We start from the raw sequence: 18,036 nt of genomic DNA, 5'->3' as shown, positions 1-18,036 counted from the left end.
ATGATATACAGTATATATATATTATTCATTATTAACATCAAATAATTAATTTTTTTAAAATCTGCCTGCTTCCATCCTTAATTTTGAGATGAAATGGAAATATTTCTAAGGTAAATCTTTAAACATATTTGTCACTCATTTTTCAAAGCTTCAGTCTTCATCTTTTCCTGAGTTAGTAGTATAAACTATGGCTTTTCCCTTCACACTCTTGTTGAATATCAAAGAAGTGAGACAAGACAATATTTGTTGACATTTCTAAGACACTTAAACATTTTCCTCTTGAATTTCTTTTTTAAAGAAACTATTTCTTTCAAATCAGCTCCAGATAGACAAGTACCCAAATTTTAAACACCACATTTTTTACATTAATAGATCTTTTTTTTTTTTTTTCTGGACCTAAAAAGGAATGGAAGGGCAACTGAAGATAATTTAAATCTATTACTCACAAAGTATCTCTTCCTTGGAGGCAGTTTCGTGCCTTAGTGGATCCTGGGCAAGTCACTTAATCCTGTTTGCCTCAGTTTCCTCATCTGCAAAATGAATTGGAGAAGAAAATGGTAAACCACTCTATATATTTATCTATATCTTTGCAAAGAAAACCCAAAGTGGAATCAAGAAGAGTCAGCTACAACAGAAGAAGCTGAACAACAACAACAAATTTCTTTATTGAATGGAAAATAGCCCTGGTTATTCCATGACCTCATATGATTTCAAAATAGCATTTGATTTTTAAAAAGTTATTTTCAGGAATAAAGACATATATACTGGTAAACTTGAAAGATCTTATTAATTGTACTGTTAGCATCAGTATTTAATAAATGTAATGAGTCAGCCCATACAGCAAAGAATTTTCCTATCACTGAACAATATTGGATAGTAAACAAAACCAATAAGTGATCATTTTCTGTATTTAATTACTCTAGAAAAAATATATATTCAATGTATCATGTCACATTTCATTGCATAATGACCTTTAGGATTGTAGTATAATTTTTAAAAATTAATAGCTATTAATTTACTTGGCAGGGGGAACACTATACCTTTAACTGAGTCCTCTAAGTCCCATGTATAAATTAGAAATCTCTAAAATCACATCCAGAAGTTTGATTTCATAATAATAGTTTACACCCATTTTAATAATAAAAAGTTGATAAGAAATTAAATGAATAGCTTGAATTTCATTATGTATAAATCAATTTCTTTTTTATTAGAAATCTTTCACAAAAGGTATTAGGTAATTAGTCTGTTATATTGTAACTCATGCATATCAAATATCTCAGCCAAGAAGGTTAATTGAAGCTCCCTCTTCATCATTGTAAATGTCTTGAAGCTGCTTTGTCTGGGTCAAATTGAAACAAAAGAAATTCCCCAATAAATACTCTGAGAAAATTAATGACACAGTACCACTAACCACATAAACCATATTTCTTTATGTATTTAAAGTTGTGTTTTAACCATTCCACTAATCATTTGTTTTTCATGTTTCATCTTATATTGAGCATAACATTGTCACATATAGAGCACACAAATTTATGGGCCTACTTTTTATTTTCTTAATAATAAAACTTCAAGAAAGGAAAAAAAATATCAAGCATATCTCTGCTAGCACAATTTTATTGCATGGCAATTGTTGCCTCTGTTTCCTTACATTATCTGAGTTTTATTCCAAGGCTATTTGAATCTCATAAGTAAAAAATGGGCTTTTTTTGTATTACAATAAAATATTGTATCATAATGCAGAATTTGCTCTCATTTCCATTATTTGGTTACTGGAATTTCTAACTGACAATTAACTAACCCATTTTTCCCAAGCTAATTAATTTATTTAAAAATAAGCTATAATAATAAAATGTACATCAACAACTAGCATTGCCTATTCTTTTTTTTTATTATTATTTTAAACCCCTAATTTCTGTGTATTGACTTATATGTGGAAGAGTGGTAAGGGTAGGCAATGGGGGTCAAGTGACTTGCCCAGGGTCACACAGCTGGGAAGTGTCTGAGGCCGGATTTGAACCTAGGACCTCCAGTCTCTAGGCCTGACTCTCACTCCACTGAGCTACCCAGCTGCCCCCTAGCATTGCCTATTCTTTTTTTTTTTTTTAAACCCTTGTACTTCGATGTATTGTCTCATAGGTGGAAGATTGGTAAGGGTGGGCAATGGGGGTCAAGTGACTTGCCCAGGGTCACACAGCTGGGAAGTGGCTGAGGCCGGGTTTGAACCTAGGACCTCCCGTCTCTAGGCCTGACTCTCACTCCACTGAGCTACCCAGCTGCCCCCGGCATTGCCTATTCTTAAAACTATATTTGTAACCTACTCAGTGGTATGTGTGTTTTGTAGGTACAGGTAGCACATTTCATTAGGGTGTATACACAGAAAATTTTTAAGATGAATATTTACCAAATATTATTTCATAAGGAGCAGTATTTTCATTCATCAGACTAAAGAAACTGAAATATAGCTAAAACATGATTTTTATACTTTAAAATTAAAAAATCATATCATATAATTAAATTAAAGCATGAAGTCACTTTCTGAGATATTAGTGTATACCTAAGCACACATAAAGTATAGTGAGAGTATGTGTTTGTGTATGTCTATGTGTGTGTGTGTGTGTGTGTGAGAGAGAGAGAGACTGACAGAGACAGAGAGAAGGGACTGTAGAGAGACTGAGAAAGAAAGAGATAGAGGAAGAGAGAGAAAGGGAGAGAAAGATACCGAAAGAGAGGGAGGGAAAGATGAAGGGAGAGGGCGACAGAGACAGAAAAGGAGGGAGGAAGAGATAGAGACAGAGAGAGAGGAAGAGAGATATGAGTCTATGTTACTAATGGCATGTGAAAAAAATTCTTTTGCAGGAGACCAGGGATTCATCAATTTTCACATTTGAAATTAATTTCTTTTCAATATATCCTTGTTTCCTACTGTTTCATTCACTATATTGTAACCATAGTGCCCAGCAGAGAGCCTGGCACATAAAAGGTACTTAATAAATATTTGTTGATTGATTGAACTACTGATTAATTGATGTCAAACAACTACTATTTATAATGTCACAATACACGATAAATGAAGAATAAATATTACCATTGAATAGAAAAGCAACTACAAGATAATCTTTGCAATATTATTTCATTTCTCACACTAAAATTTGTAGTAATACACAAAAAGGAGAGAATTCAAAAAAATTTTATGAAGAAATCAATCCTTATTCACTTCAAAAAGTCAATGCTAGTAACCAATGAAAACAATCCATTTAAAAGAACTTTGCAAATACAATGTGCAATATAAATTTTTAAAAGCAAAAAGATTAAATATCATCAAATTTATAAAGACACCCCAGAATCATTGCTAAGACCACGTTTCTTTTCCTTGATTTGTTCAAAGACGTGGTCTTTTGTTCAAACATCGGTGATTGCAAGAGAAATTTTGCTTAGAGAGGAAACTAAAAGGAAATAAGTCCTAATTAGCTACAAGAAAGCTCTCTGTCACACTACACAGCAATTCACATAGAGATACATCATTCATGATTTACATTTGTTAAATTCGAAGAGCATCTATTTTCAAGAGGCTTTGTTGTCAAGGTTTATTTATGAAGATGTGACTTGTTCGTCAATGGAACTTCAAGCATTTTTTTTGTATGTGAAAGTTAATCCACCAGGGCCAGGAAGTGAAATTTTGATTGGAAGGTCCTGTCAAAGCCAGTTTGAATGATGGTTGCACTTTTCATCAGTATAATCCATAATCCCCATTTCCATTGGTTAGATATAATTCATTGTCACAGCCACACAGCACTCTAGGATGACAGGGAAGGAGCATGTCTTGCAAAGAAAAGATGCTCCCACATCTACTGCTGGAGCCATTTGCAAGCAAGCACAATTGATGTATAGTCTGATGTTCACAAATTATCTAGTCAGAGCCTTCCTTAGAAACACCTGTATATTGTAACTCACTTCAGAATTTACAGCTTGTCAAAAAAGCACATGCCCTACTGTGCTGTGTCAATCATTGCCTGAAACCCTTTACTCAGAGCCTTCCAGCTATTTCTCACACCGCTGGAGGAAGTTTGACATCTCATAAAATTTAAAAATGAATTTGTGTCATAAAGAGGGGAGGGGAAAAGAAGAGCCTGAAAGTGCTGCTTATTAAACAAAGATAACATCTGTCACATTTCCATGAGAAGCCCATTCATTTATTTTATATTTTTTATGATAGCAAAATCTTCTTGGTCAGAAGTCTAGCTCCTTGTTTGTGTTTGGCTTTAATTCTCTTTAATTGTGAAAGGGATATAAAAGGATCAATCCCGTTATAAAATAAAACTCAATCCCAATTAATGAATTTGCAAGTGCCAAATCCTAACAGCAAATGTATTTCTTTTTTTTTTTTTTCCATGCTATCCTTTAGTCAAGGTGTTCCTGCCAAAATTGCCTCGGTATTTTGAGGGATTTGTGATCTTATCAATATGCCTATTCACCCCAGCGGTACAGATCTCAACCAATCTATTCTTCCTCAGCCTGCACCACTCTTGTCTAGGTCCTCTCATAAATCCTTTCCAGGCAGCCAGGAAGCTTTCTCTACATCTCTTGACATTGTGTCAATGCCAATGGATCACACAGACTGCCTATCGGTCATCCTTCATTCTCACCACATGACCAATCCAACATCGTTTCCTGTTTTACATCTTATTGATGACATCCTGGTTTTTTTTGCACTATTCCTCACTGGAAATGTGTAACTCTCTACTTACCTTTGTCTTTAGATGTTCATTCAGTTTTAATTCTTTTATTACCCGTGGAGGCTTTAAGAACTTGGTGCTGCTTCTTCTTTTTTCTTTCTTCACAGCCTAGAGTTTATTATAATGTGGGTTATTATAACTATTATCAGTCAAAATGACAATGACCCATACATGTGTAGGGTTTTAAGATTCATAAAATATGTCCCTCACAACATGAGGGGACTGAGAGACACTATATAATATCATTTATAGATAAAGAAACTGAGGCTAAAAGGGAGGAAATGATTTGTAATAATATCATTTACAGACAAAGAAACTGAGGCTAAAAAAAAGGGAAACAATTTGTCTTGTCATAGATATATGGTCATAGCCAGAGCCTGAATGCGGTTCCCTGGATTTTAGTTTCAGATTTCTTTACAGTACATACCATGGTCATCCCCTTATTTTTAATAGAAAAGTACTATTTTATTATTTAAGGGTAAAAATTAGATGAGGAAAAGGAGTTTGGGTTTAATGATAAAACTTTTATACAGAGTGTCTTCTACATACTTTAGGTTCTCAAAAAGTAGCACTATTATTATTGGTCCTGTACACCCTATACACAAAACTAAGTCAAAAACCATTGGATTAGAAGTTCAGGTCAGGGAGTAGAAAGCAGAGATTTACCAAGATTAAGAGTAAGACAAAAAAGGTACCAGGGAATCATCAAAAAGGCAACAAACAATTAAATCTCAGAGATCAAGAGAGACAAGGACTCTAGTCCATCATCAGGCCATTTGGAAGTAAGGCAGAATAATGAAAAATACACCTCAGGGACCAATTCTTAGACAAAGGCTCCAAGTCCACTACTCTCTTTTATACATCCTAAAAATAGAATGTGATCTCAAAACAGGTCCAAAGTGTGAGGAATATTATTACAGTTAGCTAAGTAAAAGGGTGAATGGAACAGCAATTGCAAGTAGGGTCTCTAAAATAAGCTTTGGAACTTCAATAGAGTAAAACAGCCAAGTCTGTCAACTGTCATAGAGGGATAATTTGAGTTCTTAAATCTCTCTCACCAAAAAGATTCCTATAATGTAATCAACATGTTAAGGTGCTTTTGTATCTGAAGACTAAAAAACCAAGTAAGCTGAACAAGGATGTAAATCTATTATTCCTGGGAGCCCAAGCTGGCTCACATCAGACCCTTGCCACAATAGCACCTCAGTAATGGCATTAAGCTATGGGGCAGGAAGGATTAGTGGGTACTCCTCTTAGAGCACTGTAAGGAAGGAAGCAGCATAAACCTGCCTCAGCCTAGCCTTCCTCCCTGAGCCATTGGTTTAGCAAGGAAAAACCTCTAATGCTCCCAACTGCAAAGAGAGAGTGCTTTGATTTCTGGAGCTCTCCCCTGCCAAGAAAGAAGGGAAGAGATCAAGAAAAAGTAACTTTAAGCCTTAAAAAGACAGAAATGTATAATTAAGAGTGTGTGGCAGGATTGCCACCTCTCTGAGGGGATGCACTCTTGGCTCACTCCTGCTGGCTTTCTTTCGAGCCATTTCTAAAATATTCTGCTCATTTATTTCTTTTTCCTCCCAAATGCTGGTACAAAGAAGCTTTCATTCCATGTGAGATAAGGAAACCACACCATCATATGTCACAAATTTTCCATTTCTTTGATGAGCCTGTTAATCTATTTATAAATAAGTAAAATTAAGTCATTCTACCACAAGGCAAGTGGTTTAACACATGTTCTTGCTAAATATATCAATGCTTAAAACATGATTTATCAGGAACTATGAAATAACAAATCAAACTGGGCAGTCAGTGCCAAAGACAGAGTAGGCAGGGATGCCTGTTTTATTTTTGTTTTTCAGATCTATAGTGCGAAGGTGTCTTGCCTAGTTCTTTTTAAGTAGATGACTGAAGGAAAGGAATACATCAGTCCCTATCAAACCAGTTGTTGATAGGAATTTCTCCATGTATCTGGCGACCCACTGCAGAGCATTAAGTGACTAACATATTTTCATATATTTTTTGGTCATGTTTCAAACCCGAAAGTATATGCTGAAAAACCAGAATTAGTTGAATCACTGGGAGATTAAAAGCAATGGAAAGAAATAACCGGATATTGCTGATGTGAGGTTACAAAGCCAACTACAGATTTTCAAAATAGCCTGACTTCTTCTGTTTTCCTGCCTTTGGAATTTCATTATATTCATTAATATAGTGAAAACTGTGACCTGGACACCCATGAGTACAATACATCTCTTTGTATTGCTATTGTCCTGTTTGACTTGAAAATAGAAAATGAATTCTTAAATACTGATAAAAAAAGGAAAGAAAAATTGAGGCTAATAGACATCTTATTCCCTAAACATACTTTATCTCTAAATGAATTTCACTCTTCTCACCAGTGAAATACAAATGATAATTGCATTTATTTTTCAAATTTTCTAAAATAGTAAAAATTATATGAATAAGACTAATAAGATTACTTTGAAGGTAATGGAAATATAATCCTAAAGCCTTACTCTTCTATACAGAAAAGTCTCTAAATTTTTTCAAAGTTCTCTGCAGCGAAGTGTGCTTTTCTATGGGTAGAGAAAATTTAAACCTACCAACCAAAAGCATTAGGTAGGAAAGGGATACCAAAGATTGAATTCACTGCCCCCTCCCACCACCACCACCATTTTATAGATGAGTAAACTGAGTGCTAGAGATATGAAAGGATTTATCCAAAACCAAATGATCAGAGGTGGGATTAGACTCATCTCCATAAATTATAAATTCACATCCTTTTCTACTATACCCTATTATCTTCCTGTCGTTTTTTTCTACAGACATAGCATAGCATAATTCCATCTTTTACTTATCATGCAGCAATTAAAATGATGGGGTTTTTTGTTTGTTTATTTAATTGATTGATTCCTGAGAATGGATTTTTGAAATGATGGTCTTTTGTTTGTTTATTTAATTGTTTGATTCTTGAGAATGGGTTTTTCTATCTGACCCATGCTAGAAATACAGTATCTACTCACAAGTCAATCCTAGTGGTTATTTTCATGGAATCTTCAACCTGTTCTGTTCAAGAGCTGGTTCATTTACCTATCCTTTGGCTAACTGGTGGTACGCTGCTCCAGAGGGCTCACCATGTTGGTGCTAGATGCAATTCAGAGTTCAAGCAATCCATTACCCTCAACCTTCTCTAATTGTGAAGATTACTGACCTGTACCACCATGTCTGGCTTAAGTTATGTTGGGCTTTTTTAAAACCCTTATCTTCTATCTTGGAATTAATACTGTATATTGGTTCCAAGGGAGAAGAGTAGTAAGGGATGAGTAACTGGAATTAAATGATTAGCCCAGCATCACACAACTTGAACACAGGACTTCCTAATTCTAGACCTGGCTCTCAATACACTGAGCCACCTAGCTGCCCCTCTGACTTATGTTTTTATTTGTACAAATTATTCAAATACTATTTCCCTTGCTCTGGATTAAAATTTATTTAACAATTCAATTCATTAAACATTGATTTTGTATCTATTATGTGCAGTACACTGTTAGGGACTTGAAATAGAAAAATACATGTCAAGTGAACCCTTTTCCAAAGAAGTTCATGTTTGCAGACTGACTAGAAAGCTGAAAAATATTTAAGAAATTGTCTGGTCACAGGAATAAAAAATTTCAGAGCTATATGAGATCTCAATGTTAAAAGGGGCCTGGGAGAAAGGAGCTTCAGAACTAGTTAATACAGTAGACAGAGTGTTGGTCTTGAAATCAGGAAGAAATGGAGTTTAAATCCTGCCTTAAACACTTACTAGCCATGTGGTCATCTTTGTAAGCCTCAATTTCCCCATCTATAAAATGAGGACAATTAAGGCACCTACTTCACAGAATTGTTATAAGGATCAAATGAGATAATATTTTTATAAAGTGTTTTTGTTGTCATTGTAGTTGTTATTGTTGTTGGGGGATAGCTAGGTGGCACAGTGGATAGAGCACTGGGTCTGGAGTCAGGAAGACATAATTTTAAATCTGGCCTCAGACACTTATTAGCTGTATGACCCTGGGCAAATCGCTTAATCCTGTTTGCCTCAGTTTCCTCAACTGTAAAATGAGCTGGAGAAGGAAATGGCAAACCACTCCAATATCTGTGCCAAGAAAACCCCAAATGGGATTAAGAAGAGCCAGACACAACAGACACAAATCAGACTGAACAACAACAAGGTTTACACTCCTTAAAGCACCATATAAATGTTAGCCCAGAGGCTAGCTTAACCACCCTACATCCATGCTCTCTACACTACCCTCTCCAATATACTAAGCATTGTCTACCTTTATCAGATATAGACTATATTTTGTTGTTGTTTGTGAATGAAAATTTAATTAAATAAATATAAGCCTCAAATAATAAGCATATATCTACTCCATTATAAAGCAGATGGGAGTAGTCTCTTATTATAACCTGGCAATTCCTGTGCTATGTTCAGGTCCAATATAGAGAAAAAGAAAATATATCCTTGGCTCAAAATTCCTCCTTGACTCAGAGAGCAAAAAATATTTCTGACCATGAGATCTCTCATGCTTTGGTTTGCTGAAGTTGAATATGAAAAAGACATATCTTCTTAAAGCAAATTATCCTTAGGATAAGCTGCTTTTAAAACTTACAAATTCATTGGCACAATTAGATATTTCTACCTAATAGAAGAAGTAGCTTCCAGTGGGTTGGAGGGAAGAGGCAAAGTCATGTGACCATTAATATGTATATACATTAGTATTTATATATGTTTACATATATATGCATCTATGTATATGCACATGTATGTATATAGTAGAGATAAAAATTAATATGCAAAAAATAAAAAGTCATATCTATGTTATTCATAGATTTAAAACAGAAAGAAACACTTCTAATAGGCAACAGTGCATAATGTTAAAGCACTGGACTTATATCTGAGTTCAAATCCCAAGTGTATGACCCTAGACAAGTCCTTACAGGGCTTCTGTTCTTCAACCATGAAAAGTGGGAGTTCAACTCCATAACACCTTCCAGCTCTAAATTCTATAATTTTGTCCAGACCCTTCTTTCAGAAATGAACTAAGACTCCAAAAGATTAATTGACATCCCCAAAGTCACATTGGTAATAAATAACAGATAAGATTTGAACCCAAGTCCTCTCCACTCTCACATAGATGACCAACTTATTCCACTTTATTTCCCTCATAGCCCTCATGTGCCAAATGTCTTGAAGCTTTGATAAGTCTTAAGGAGGCACCAAAACACAGACAAGGGGAAGACAACAAGCAGTGAATCTTCTAGCATTTCTTTGGTCACAGAAAACCCCATTTCCCCCTTAACAGGATGTTTTAAATATTCATTTCCTTTATGTAGCTCTCTGTGCCCTGAAATAAGAATAAATGGGGACTTTAGCAAGGAGACATCAAGTGCTTTGATTATTATTTTCCTTAATGATTACAGTTGTGGTATTGCGTGATATGATAAATGTAGGTGACCTCTCAAGGATCACAAATGTGCTGTTGAAATATGGAACCTGTAGTTCTAAGTTCTGGAATTGTTAGCACTAAATAAATCACCCACAATGTAATAGGTCATTATGCTTTCTGATAAATAAACCCAAGAAACATAAACATTCCTTAAGCCTACCACAGAGACTTTCCTGTCATTCAGATATATGATACAAAGAACACCACAGTAAAAATATCTTGTACCACAATGACACATACAAACAAAGTTTATAATGGCATAATAACCCAAACAAAGATGTGTTGCCTCTCCAAACAAGGTACATTGTTCTTTCATTTTGTTCCCATGAGGCATTTTCCAATTAAATTTCTGATGTATAATTTTAAATTAATTTGATTTACATGATTAAAAAACTTACCTATTTAAAAAAAAGCATCAGAACATCTCTCCCATGGTTTCCCATTTGATCATAAATTACTTTGTGTCAGAGACTATTCTGTTTCTTCCTGTAACACTATCTACGAATTCTTGATGGATACCCTATATAAGCATTGCTACACAATATCTTAGCATTCTAATGAAAAGTGGGCATTTTTAATCATCATTTAGGTGTTTGTTTTACATCAAGCATCTGTAACCTGAGGCACAGGGCTCCAAAAAGAATTAAAAAACCAACATGATATTCAATGACCCATGGGGCACGCTGCACTAGAACCAAAGCAATATAAACAGCATAGTTGAGGTAGCCCTCTCTAATCTCCTACTGACATATCTCCTCCTCCCTTAGCATCCAGAAGCATAATGCCTTCTGGCTATGTACCATTCTGGACTAGGGCATCCTATCCAAGTCTGCCCTCTTTTCAATTGCCCTGGTCTTAAGATTATTACCCTTCCCTCCATCCCCCCATTGAAGTCCCAATTTAGTGGGGCGGGACAAATGAACTCAGCTAGGTATTAGGTAAAAAGAAATCAGATTATGTGATTGAAGAAAACCTTCCTAGGGTTTAAAAGAGGACCTTGCTAGACCATATGAAAATATTCTTGTGTGATCGTGGGAGAAATATTTTTAAACTGGGCTGTATGAATGCCCTGCCCACTGTAGGTCACCCATCCTTTTCATATGAAAATGAGGATTTGAAGTGAAAATGAAAAATTGCCAATCTTTGGTCCATTTAAAGCCAAACATCTTGTTATTTTAAAAGCTATCTCCTTCTTGAATACCATAATTAACAGGGACCATAATCATGGAAAAAAATGACAACCTCTTTTATTTGTAACCAGACTGTCAAGCCTATTGGGTCTTTATTTACACACAATGCCAAAATAATCTGGATGAAAAGCAAATAATGTAATGGATCATCTGATGTCACACCTATTTTCAAATATGAAGTCCGGCATTGGATAAACCAAACACACACAGTTGAGTTGTTTACATTTCCTCTCTATTTTCGTTTTTGTCATTGTACATAAAGACAGACAAGAGACGTTGGATTGTCAGGCTATGGTAATAATAATAGTGATAATTTTCCACACTGGCATAACGGTAGTGAGCTATGACTTTGAAAGAAGAGCATGATAAGAAATAATTAAGAGAATGATTTCAGAAAAACTTGGAAAGACTTACATAAACTGATTCATATTGAAATGAACAGAACCAGAATATTGTACACAATAACAGCAATATTGTATGATGAACAATTGGGAATGACTCAGCTATTCTCAGCAATTCAGTGAGTCTCCAGAGAAAGAAGTGATGGGATCTGAACGAAGATGAAAATATACTATAATTCACTTTCTTTATTGGGGGGAGGGCAGGATGTTCAAATTCTCTTCTGCAATATGCCTAATATTGAAAAATTGTTTTACATGATTACACATGCAAAATCTATATCAGATTGCTTACCATCTTAGAGAGGAGGAAGGCAAGAGAGAGAGAGAGAATTTGGAACTCAAAACTACGAAAAATGAATGTTAAGAATTGTTTTTACATGTAATTAGAGAAAAAACTTTTAAGAAAGAAAAAAAGAGTATGTATGCTGTTCAGTACAAAAGCAAGAAACATAAACCTTAATTCTCCTCTCCTATGTCCCATGAAGTCGTATTTCTTTAAAAAAAAAAAAAAAGAAGGGGGAGGGGGACAGTTATTCTATTTCAAGAGGTAATAGCAAATTAAATAATTAAAAGGCATTGGTCATTGCTTTATATAACATTTTAACTCTCTTCTCAAGGATTAAATTTCCTTAACATCATATAAGAAAGGGGAATTAGAAAATCAACTTTGAATTCTGACTTGGAGGAGAAACTTAGGGTTTCTTTATAAGAAGAAACATTTGTACTCCATAATATCTTCAAAGAATCACAGAATTTCAGAGCAGGAAGTAGCCTCAGATGTAATAAGTGTCACAAGTTTTTGTTCAAAAACCAGCTTTTTTTAAAGTTTTAATTCTAAGAAAGTTTTCCCCTCATATTTAGGCAAAATCTGACTTTTTTGCAACTACCACCCACAGGTCATAATCCTACCCTATAGAACTAAGAGCAAAAGAATTATCCTGCTTCCATATACTTCAAATACTAAGACAGATATTAAGTTCCCTTTTAGTATTCTCTTTTATAGGATAATAATAACTATTATTATTATAGCATCTTATTGCATCTTAAGGTTTGAGAAGCACTTTTAAAATATCTTATTCACTATTATCTCTGAGATTTCTAGACAGCATAATGGATAAAGCACTGGACCTTGAATCAGGAAAACTTGAGTTTTAATCTAACCTCAGGGGTTAACTGGGTAACCCAGGGCAAAATTATGTGACCTCAGTCTGCTGTCTCAGTTTCCTCAACTATAAAATTGGGTAAATTATACCCAGGGTTGTTGGGAGGATGTATCTGAAGTCACACTTTAACTCTACCCTTCATAATTCTAGGTCTAACATTCTATCCACTATGCCACCAGATTAAACATTCCTATATTCTTCAACAAATCAATATATAGCATAGATTCAAATCCCCTCACCATTGGTAGTATCCTTCAGCTTAACAATTCCCTTCCTAAAATATGTTGCCAAGATCTGAATATAGCATTCCATCTGTAATCTCCTCAAGTGGATAGTATCTCTCAGAGGTTTGTGTCACCTGAAATTTCATATAAATCCCTTATATTCTTCATTCAACATAAAATGTAGAACAGGGTTCAGGAGAGATATCAAAAATATTCCAATAGAGTAATTCATCCTGGTCAGCCTCAAGCCATTATTCACTAGTGTCTATTCTTCCAATTCTTCTGAATCAACTTAGTTCTACTATCACCCAGACCACGTCTTTCCACTTTGTCCTGTATAAATGGAAATTTTGAACCTTGGATTTTATCTCCCATAAGTCCCTTAGTTTCCCCAAAACTCCCTTTAATCTCTCCTGCACCTCTACATTTGTGTGGTCACATTATTGTTTTATAGGTGACTGTAACTCCTCCCTCTTTCTCTTTGGTTCCTGGGAGTGAGCTGGTTAGTACCTTTTAGTTAAGTCTCTTTTGTTAGTTTATTATTAATAAAATATTTATAAATATAATATTTAGTATTTTGCATATTATTATCTTCACAGGTTTTAAGTTCTGTAAGTCATTTTTGTTCTTTATTCCTCTCATCTAAAGATTTCTCCTTGGCAGGAGAAAATAAAAACAATGGGAGATGAGTAGTTCTTTCTTCTTTAAGACATCTGTTAGGATACCATCCACACGAACCAGGACTTCCACACAGCCTTTCATCTTCCTCCTCTAAAGTAATTTTTAAGAGATGTTAAGGAAAAACACTTCAACACTTTTAATAAGTCTCAACTCATTCTCAGCTTTAACAAACTTCACATTATCATATAAGACTTTGATACTATTGACACTGAATTTGTTTAATGTCATTGACAGTATCTTACCTTGAGATGGAACTTGTGAAATGATTTAATAATCAATAGTAGAATAAAAACTCCATTCATGAGCAATATCTAAATGAACTCAATCAATAATATGTTGGCAAAGAATTGAAGAAATTGTCACCTATGAAGAGTACCTAGAACTCAGGATTCTGATAGATGAGCTTTCATCTCCTCTTGCCAAAATCCAAGCCACTAAATCACTTCCTAATCATCTTTAAACCATGCTGCTTGTACTCTGGCCCTCCTCCTATTCTTCCCTCTGGACTTCTGACTTCTAGACTCTGGGTTCTGACTGATGAGTTACTTTGCCCCAAACCAGATCAGTACACCACTTTCTGGCCATCTCAAAACAATACTATATCCATGTAGACACGTGTACCCGCCCCCCACCTATTTCTTACTTTTGTTCCCATTTATGTGTTGTTTTCCCTATTAGAATGGAAGCTCTTTTAAAGCAAATGGCTGAAGTACAGCATATTTGAATTGGAGAATTACCACAGACAAAACTACCATTCACAATTGCTTTAACATGACTTTTATCCATAAAAAAAATTTATTAGCATTTAAAGGGATGCTACCATATTAAATAGTTGATAGTTAATAAACATTTATTAAGCTCCTACTATGTGCCAGACACATAGTTATTAATATTCATAAAAACTATGTAGTATAAAAAGCTTTCAAAATATAGAGGTCTAATAGAAGAAATTAAAACTATACAGCAATGAGATATTACGTATTCCCAGCATCTTCTTTTCTCCTTCTAAAGCTAATGGTAGGTTGTTTTCATTGAGTCTTTAAAAATAAGTTTATATCCTCAATGTTCTGTTCAGTTATAAAAAAGCACTCATGCAATAACATCCAAAAAATAATTTTATAATAATAACGGTGGATGTCCCAGGACTACCTCTGTCTGAAATTCAGCAAAAACAACAACCACAATAATAACAAACCCATGAGGTAATAAATAAGATCTCATTTTTCTCATTTTGCAGATGAGGAAACTGAGGCATTCAGACATTGAGGCATACTTTAATTATATACTGATAATGATGTCCACTCATCAGAATATAAGAAAAGAAAAAATACAAAGTCACTGTCAAAGTTCTCTTTGTAAGGAGCCAGTTATTAAGGAACATTGTTGGAGGGGAAAACCAGAATTTTCCATAAAGTTCAGCAAAATTTAGATATGGTTATAGATAAAGTTTTCAAAATTTATATATTCATGTGCCAATACTTGGACATTTTGTCCCATGCCAATTCTATTATGCTTAGAACTACTACCATTTTTTTTTTTGCATTGTCCCCATCCCTATCAGGTTGCAGGAAGGGATTTTTAATTAATTTTTTTGTTTTAAGATGTACTAATCTCTCTTAAGCATAAGTTACTGCTTTATGACCTACTTGAATAAAAATAAAACAAGCAAGAGCTAATATATCTTGAAAATACAAACATTTTTATTTGCAACTTATCTAATTCTTTTTTTTTTTTTATGTTGTGGTTTCTAAGTCATCCCTAATTTCTTTAAACAGTATTTTTGGTGAATTTCCTCTCTTTCAAAAATTGTTGCATAAGCTACCCCAAATCAGTACCCTATCCAAAGTATATTTTGGCGAGGCTGTCTTATTTGGCATGCAATAAGAACTGTGGTTCGAAAAGCACAGAAAACCCTTCAAGAGATCTATCATATTTTGCTTAAGCAATTTTTTGCAATTATGAGATATTTTGGCTTGGAACTTAATTACATAGGAGGAGCAGATGAACTATGATATCACCACACGCTAAAATGAATAGAAAAAAACAAAAGTCTAATTTATAATGATGATTTTTGAAAAGCATTTCCTCCTCCATACAGCTTGCCTGGGCTTTCATATTTGGCACTGACATTTGCAATGTGGACTTATTGGCAAATCATTGGCAAAGAAGCATGAAAAGAATCCAACAGAAATTTAGAAGCAGTTTAAAGGAAAAAATAATTCACCCCTCCCCCCACCTTTCTTGGCCTTGTTTGTTGTTTCTTCTTAAGGGAAAAAAAAGCATACAACATTTTTACCTGTTGATATTCTGAGGCTGGATTGTGATTTGGGGAGAAAGCAAGAAATTTTAAATTCCAGATTGTAAAACTGGGGCCAGAACTAGAGCTAGGACTGCACAGAGAAGATTCAAAACAGCAGCTATTCCAAAACATATTTGGTATTAGTTCTGTTATTTGATTATTCCTATGTCTTCTATTCTTGTGTTGGTAGTTCAAACCAAAAAAAAAATTGAAATCACAATCTAAAGGGCTGTTTCCAGAAGATCAGAAGTACCTACCTTCCATATATTTCTCTACTATTCCACCACTTCCTCCCTCCCTCCCCTTTAAGCAGATCAAATCAGAGCCTAAAGTGCTGATTAGATTGGATTCCTGATTCAGCTTTGTTTGTAAGGTCATTCAGATGCAAATTAGAACTTCACCAGCTCATCCAGTGGTACAGACAAACTGGAAGTTATGATTCACACATGTGAAAGCTGCTAAAAATCGTTTCCTATTGGAATATTGATAGATAGCACTTTAATCCAATCAAGCCAGGTCTTTCAGACATAGCCTAACTTATTTGTTGTTTTTGTTTTTCTCTTCTTTTAACCTAAAATTCAATTAAAAAAGGGCCTGGGTTAGAGACTTTTATTTACTGAACTAACACCTGCTATTGAAGTGCAGATCAACTATGTGCTAAAGAATGGAAATCATTCCCATTAGAAAACCAAATATTTCCCATACCTAAATGCCTCAGTTTCTTCATCTGTAAAATGTGGATAATTCCTGTAATATTTCACAATATTTTCATGATGAACAAATGAGATGATTTTACAAAGTATTACAAAAGCTATTATCCTACTATATGTTTTACAAGCTAGAGGGTACATATTGAATAAGCTAAAACAGAGTTAAGAAAGTGAATGACTTTCAACAAAATCTCCAATAAAGCTGCCTTACATCCTCTGAAATAATACATTTATAAGATTATTAATACATTTCAGAGAGTTAACAATATTAATAAAAATCCATTGTAGAGTCAGGAGATGGGGAAGGAAAATAAAAGGAGTACTTGGTTTGAATCTTGAATCTGCCTATGGCTGACCATTCTTGTTCTGATTCTAGGTTCCAGGGTAGGTATGAATCTTAAGAGAACATTTAGTCCAGCTCCTATATTAACTGTAAAATCATCCTTACCATTCACTATCATGAAAACATTTATTAACCAACTATATAAAGTAATGAGAACTATTAAATATATAGTCCCTGTCCTATAGATACATGCAATAAAATCTTGGAGATAATACCCACATATATTCACGACAGTATTATTTTCATATATCTAATTTTTAAAGTTCAGCGCTATTCATAGCTAGACTGTGCAGTAAGAGACTGCCAGGTATATGGTCAGAAAGACTTGAGTTCATATTTGGCCTCAGATTGATTCTGAGTTAATTCATTGGGTGACCATAGGCTAATAATCATTAAACCTTGTTTGTCTCAGTTTCTTCATCCATAAAATGAGCTGAAAAAGAACACAGCAAACCACTCCAGTATCTTTGCCAAGAAAACTCCAAATGGGGTCCGGAAGGTTTGAACATGACTCAATTGAATAATGATTACTAATTTTTTTTATAAATTCTTATAAGTTGTTTTAGCATTTATGTCTGTAGAGAAAAAGATATTTGTAATTAAGCATAATCTACAACTATATTACTATGTAGGCAGTCTCTATTTTCATAAAGAGTAGAATAGCCCAGATATGAAATTCACTTTCTTATGATACTTCCTATTTCTTACCAGTTCAGAAATTTTAAGAGGTAGCTCACATAAACCTTTACTACTTTCTCTTATGCCATTTGAGAACTGTAGAAAATTAGGAAATCACAATAATC

General features: G+C 34.3%; 1 long non-coding RNA gene across 2 annotated transcripts in view; it reads right to left on the bottom strand.

Annotated features, from left to right (window-relative positions):
* LOC123242635 overlaps positions 1-18,036 on the bottom strand; it is a 247,277-nt gene that overhangs the window by 190,403 nt on the left and 38,838 nt on the right. The window contains exons 1-2 of one of the 2 annotated variants that reach the window (XR_006505830.1): positions 4,746-4,832; positions 447-530 (exon numbers count right to left, since the gene is read on the bottom strand). This is a non-coding gene — a long non-coding RNA (uncharacterized LOC123242635). Of the gene's footprint in view, positions 1-446; positions 531-4,745; positions 4,833-18,036 lie in introns of those variants that run through there. The other variant, XR_006505829.1, reaches the window with a different exon arrangement.

Source organism: Gracilinanus agilis, chromosome 3 (genome assembly GCF_016433145.1).
Source record: "Gracilinanus agilis isolate LMUSP501 chromosome 3, AgileGrace, whole genome shotgun sequence".
NCBI classification, from domain to species: Eukaryota; Metazoa; Chordata; class Mammalia; order Didelphimorphia; family Didelphidae; genus Gracilinanus; species Gracilinanus agilis.
This window is presented reverse-complemented; position numbering and strand designations above follow the sequence as displayed.